The 6000-nt window shown below is 45.4% G+C and overlaps 1 protein-coding gene across 1 annotated transcript in view; it reads left to right on the top strand.

Moving 5' to 3' along the window:
• Positions 1-4988: 4988 nt before the first annotated feature.
• PAFAH1B1 (platelet activating factor acetylhydrolase 1b regulatory subunit 1) overlaps positions 4989-6000 on the top strand; it is a 52604-nt gene continuing 51592 nt past the window's right edge. The window contains exon 1 of the mRNA XM_080923802.1: positions 4989-5347. The gene's annotated coding sequence lies outside the window, so the exon portion shown is untranslated. The remainder of the gene's footprint in view (positions 5348-6000) is intronic.

Here is a 6000-nt window from a genome sequence, read left to right as displayed (position 1 = left end):
TTTATTAACCTTTTAGGTATAATAATCGTAGGCTGTTTTTCTGTTTGTTTGTCAGTTTTGGTTTTTTGAGACAGGGGTTCTCTGTCTGTCCTTACTGTCCTGGAACTCAATCTATAGACCTACCTGGCCTAGAACTCACAAAGATCCACCTGTCTCTGTCTCCTGAGTGCTGGGATTAAAGGTATGCACCACCACTGCCTGGCTTGTTTTAGTTTTTATTTTGTTAGTTTGTTTTTAAAGAAACAACAGGTGTGATAAATATTTTTAAATTCCAGTACTCTGGATTCTGAGGCAGGAGGATCATGTGAGTTCTAGGTTAGTTTTGGGCTATGTAGTGAGCTCTTATCCTAAATAAATAAGCAGGCCACTTTTGTCTAAAAATGACATACTAAATTACTAGTACACAGACTAATATATTTAACATGTGTAAAATATAACGTGGAGAGGAAATGTGTGGAAGCACAGATGACACAAAATCTGCTATGACTTTGTAATTTTTAAACCTGCTAGGTGACGTTTTACAATTTATCTTTCTCTAGTATTATATATATTTGGAATTTGTCCCTAACAAGAGGGGAAATGACACTATTATAAACATGATTTCTTAAAACAGTTGTTTCCGTACCTGCATGTTTGTCTGTGCACAGTGTATGTATGCCTGGTGCCCAAGCAGGCCAGAAGAGGGCATCTGATTCCCTGGAGCCAGGATTACAGAGGGTTGTGAGTCTTTATGTGGGTGCTAAGAATCGAACCTGGGTCCTCTGCAGGAACAAGCACTTTTAACTGTGGAGTCAGCTCTACAGCCCCAACAGGATTTAAAAAGAATTTCTTAAAATTAAAAGGCAGGGTCAAAATGAGCATTTTTAAAAATTTTGTTTGCTTGTTTGCTGTTTTGAAACAGGGTCTCCTGAAGTCTGGGATGCCCTTTAACTCATGATTCTCCTGCTTCTACCTCCTGAAGGCTTTGATTTTGTTGGCAAGTACTACTTGAGGCTGGGGATTGACCCTAGGGCTTCCAGCATTCTAGACAAGCATTTTTATCAACTAAACTACACCCCTAGCTCCTCCTTAGCCAATTTCAAGGATTGATTTCATTTTAATTATTTTAAAAATATGAAATGCTTGTATGTCATCGTCACACTGGGCCATGTCACACTGGGCCATGTGTCTCTTCTATACTGTTTCGGCTCCAGTATCTGTGTTGCTAAAATGAGTACCAAACTTCTATTTAAAAACTTCTTTCACCACGACCTCTTTAAGCTCTCCAAACAAGAGTTAACCCTTTATCCACCAGGTACACAGCAACAGGCATGTAAGGAAAAGGAACCAATTTACCCTATGCTCGGTCTATGCAGCAACATCCTATTGAACACCACACATCCTTTTGTATTTTTCATATTAGTACTTTACATTTTTTTGTTATGATTGTGCCTATTTTGGAGTGGACGTGAGTATGCCACAGAGTGTTCATGTAGGTCACAGGACAACTTGTGGAGTCCAGTTTTCTCATTTTACCAATGGATCTGGATAATGGAACTTGGGTTGTCTCATCGAATGCTTTTTTACCTACTGACCCATTTCCCCTTGCCCATAGTTTATTTTTCTATGTATATCTCATGTATATCTAAAGGTTTTGGATTATCAACGTTCCTTCTGGGTCCTCCGTGTCCTACTACGCTGAGAGTTTGAGTCTGTGGATTCCCTTACATTTGCTTCTATGTCCTCCCAATGCTCATGACACATGAGGATGTCACGATGCTGAGAAGAATGACTGGTCTGGTTGGATCTGCCCATGCTGACATGCCTGTGCCTTTTGGAATTTCAAGCTCCCAAGTTAATGAGTGAAAATCTCCTAGAGTCAGTCCTGGTCAGTTGGGTCGTGGTTCTTTTCTAAATGGACTTTAACTTATGTAACTTGCATTCTCCTAAGGTTCCTTCTTACCATTCCTTAGTTTCTTTCTCTATTATTTTCACACATAACTTTGGACATTTTCCTATAAACTGCAGAGGCCAGTTGAGCTCTCAAAGGTGGTTGTTTTGATGAGTAATTTTTGTGTATTCATGTTCATATGTGGGAGTTTGCTTGCACATGTGTGTGGTTGATATCCCACTTTTACCGGAGTGCTGGGCATCAAACTCAGGTTTTGATGTTTGAGGAGCAAGCACCATACCTACAGAGCAATCTTTCTCAGCACAAAGTTTTAACATTTCCACCCTTTGTAAACAATTTTCCCTTTGGTCATACTTTTAAAAGACATTTTGTTCTCTCTCCAGTAGCAATATTTTTGGAGTGTTTCTTCCAGTCAGCTTATTGACAGAATTGTTTAAAGTAACACTCATTTTGCTACAGCAATTGAAACAAATGTTTCCATTTTTAAAACGTCTACTGGAAAAATAAAGATTTGTAATTCAAATGAATGGGGTGATTGTTGGATTGTACTTAGAAAAAAACCCGAGTATTTTCCATAGAAAAATACAAACACTGTTCAAAATATCAATTAGTAAATGTTTCCTGAGTAGATCTAGATTCTACAAAAGTCCTTATGAATTATGATTGATGGCACAGATGTCTAAATTCGTCAAAGTGGATACAGTGTTAGCGACTAACTGAAAATGCACAGAACTGTTAATACACCTGCTCCATGTCAAGTTAAGCATATAACATTGTTTTCTGTTCAGAAAAAATTATAATTCAGGGAGAAAAATTTTACATCTTCCCCCAAAGGAGACTTACTGCTTTTTGAAGGATTGCTATAAAAATAAAATCTTTACTTATTTTAGTACATAATTATACAGTATAGGTCTTATATTTTTCTAAACATAAAAACACGTGATCTCAAGGCTTATGGGAGTTAAGGCTACCTATTTGTATTACATTGGTGTTTATCAATGTGCTCCAAGCCATTTTGTTGACTTTTAGAACAGTCATTAAAAAAAATAAACAAAGAACTGATTCACTCATCTGATTAAATATTAAACAAGATACCAGGCAATATTAAATATTTCAAAAGATAAAAAATAAAAGGTGGTGAATTCTTAGAATAAGGGATGTTCTAATTTATTATTTCTTGGCTGCTTTTGGATGTAAGTAATAGAACCAAGCCTCTGCCTCATCCTGTCCATATTCTTGACTATAGAATTAGAAAACTGAAACTCTGGAATAACCCTTTAAAGATTATTTGATTTAGTTTCTTGTATTGATGAGGGAAAACAACTAATCCCTTCAGGTCATTGGCTTATGTTTTTTTTTAAACATTTCTAGGGATAAAGATAATCCATCCCAATACAAAGAAAAGGGCTTTGGTACTAGACAGTAATGGTAACATGAATTACCTTTGAACCTCACCATGGAAGGATGCATTAACCTATGCAACATCTAATCTCACAAAAACCTCACAGATAAGTCTGCTTTAATATTTTCTTTCTCTCAGCAAGTTCTCTACTACTGAGCTCCACCTTCACCCTTTAAAAATGACACGTTTAAAAACTGTTTCCCAGGTAGCCCTTGAGCTTGCCATCCTCATTCCTCAGCCATTCCATGCTGGAATAACAGGTGTGTGCCTCTACCCAAGGTTTTCTTGCTTATTATTTATTTTTTTGAGACAGGGTTTCTCTATGTTGCTCTTTGTCCTGGAATTCACTGGGCTGAGAAGGTTCTTGAACTTGGAGAGATCTACCTGTGTCTGCCTCCACAGTGCTGATATTAAAAACACCAGGTTCAGCTTTAAGTCATTGTTTTAAGATAGGCTCTTACTATGTACACCATGCTGGCCTCAAACTTGTGGTAAGCCTCCTGCCTCTGTCTCCTCAGTGTTAGGATTACAGATGTGAGACACCCTCACTTGTTTATTACTATCCTCATTGTTTTTTGTTTTTGTTTTTAATGGATACCCCTGAGGCTTGCAGAGAACTTCTGGACTCCTGCTATTCTCCTGCCTCCCAAGGCGCTAGGGCTATGTGCCATTTTGTTTGGCTACTAAGTTTATTTTATACTGATAATGAGGCCAAAAAGAGATATGGTAATTTAAGTCAAGGTCACATTTCCAGCCAGTGGTGACACCAGGATTCATAGTGGAGACATTAACTCTGCAGCTTCCCAAACGCATTGTACAATATTTACTTTCATAGAGGGAAATAATAAAGTCAGTTAACCCTGAGTGCTGAAAAGTGAATAATGAAGTAATCTCATTCAATACTTAAATATCCTATACTGAATTATTCAGAGCCCCAAACCTATACTTTCAAAGATCAAGTGTCTCTTTGTGGAATAAATTAACAAGCCCCTCAGACTTGTCATCAATATTTCAATTCATAATATAACAAAACACAGACATGTCTTGTAGGAAATAAAGTTCTAGGTCTTTCTGTGGACGCCAGTTTCCAGAATCTCTGATGTATACGTGTGACTAAGGAAAAGAATAGCTGAATCACATCTATGGGCGATTCCTTCTAATGAAAAATCTGTAACAGAAAGGAACACAAGGCAGTCTATCTGCCTTTTAACCTCCACAGCGCTTCGGCCCAAGCCCACCAATTTACTTTGGTCCCTTTGGGTGGGTGAGTGATGGGGAATAATCCCACAGGCTAAAGCAGAAAGGAAGCTTCCTGGCTCGGCTCCTGCTCCAGCCAGCGGGGACGGCGATGCCAGTGCACCGGGACCTGCGGTCCGCCGGGACAGCGCAGTGACGGTTAAAGCAGAGCTAGAGTCGTGATGGGCCCCAACAGTCAGAAGAGAGTCTAGAGCAAAAGAAGCTCTTCCCAAGGGAACAGGGGGCAGAGGAGAGAGAAAAGCGGCGGACCCGGCGCAAGCTTGCCCACTGGCTTGGGTACAGCTTCCAGCTCACCCCCGGTGGAAGGGAGCGCGGCCCAGGCCCAGGCCCAGGCCCGACCCGGGCCGCGCATGCGTCGCGGGCCCTCCGCTCCCCTCCCTCTTCCTGGCGGGTCTGGGGCGGCGGCGGCGCGGTGACGTCAGGGCGTTAGGGCAGCTCCTGTGACAGACGGAGCTGGAGCGGCGGGGCGGCGGCGTAGTCCGGCGGCCGAGATAGCGAGTGAGGGAGCGAACGAGCAGCGACCCGAGAGTCCAGGGAGCGAGGAGGAGCCGGAGGGGAGCGCTGAGGCGCGAGCGAGAGGACGCGCGAACGCTGGGCTAGGGCTCGAGCCCCGGAACGGCTGAGGAGCCCGCCCGTGGCCCTCCCCTCCCCCTCCCCGGGACCGGGCCCAGCGCGCCATCCTCCCCCTCCCTCCCTCCCTCCCTCCTTCCTCCCTTCCCTCTCCCTCCCCCTCCCCCGCTGGTGGATGGGAGTGAAGGACGGAAGAGGCCCTGCGGAGGCGGTGGTGCAGCGCTCCGGTAAGGCGGCGACGCTCTGCGCCCTCCCCTCTGTCTCTTCCCTCGCGCTCGGGCGGCTGCGGGCCGGGCCGGCGGCCTGACGATGTGGCTGCGCCGGTCCCCTCCCTCCCATTCTCCCCTCCCCCTGCCGCCGCTGCCTCCTCCTTCTTCTTCTCCTCTCCTCGCTCTCAAAATGGCGGCCGCGACGGCCGTTGAGTGAGAGGCACCGAGGAGGGGGCCGTGGCCTGGCAGGGCGCTGCCCTAGCTCCGGTCCTCCGATCCTGGCAGCGGGCTACTTGGGCCGCTGAGGCTTCAAGCCGTGGCCTCTCCGGCGGCATCGCCCTCCTGCCGCCGTGACTTAGCAAGAAAAGTATTCTTGGGTGGGAAGGGCGTGGATAGCAGGTCGGTCTCTGATCTTGGGGAAAGGGCTCAGCCCTCCTGGGCCGCGGAAGCGAACCCGCAGTCCCCACCCCTCCGCGGCTGGCAGCTTGCCGCCGGGGCTCCAGCAGCTACCAGGCCTTCCAGGCGTCCGGTTCTCCACTTGTCCTTACGTTGGGGGTCGACCTGAGGAGGATGGCCCGCCGCGCAGGCCCTCGGCCCCCCGGTGCCGTGGTGGTCCAGCCTCTGCACTCGCTAAAAATCTGCAGCATCCACCCACCGAATCGGGCAGGATT

Source organism: Micromys minutus, assembly GCF_963924665.1.
Source record: "Micromys minutus genome assembly, chromosome: 10".
NCBI lineage: Eukaryota > Metazoa > Chordata > Mammalia > Rodentia > Muridae > Micromys > Micromys minutus.
Note: the sequence above shows the minus strand (reverse complement) of the source record. Positions and strands in the feature narration are given on the sequence as shown.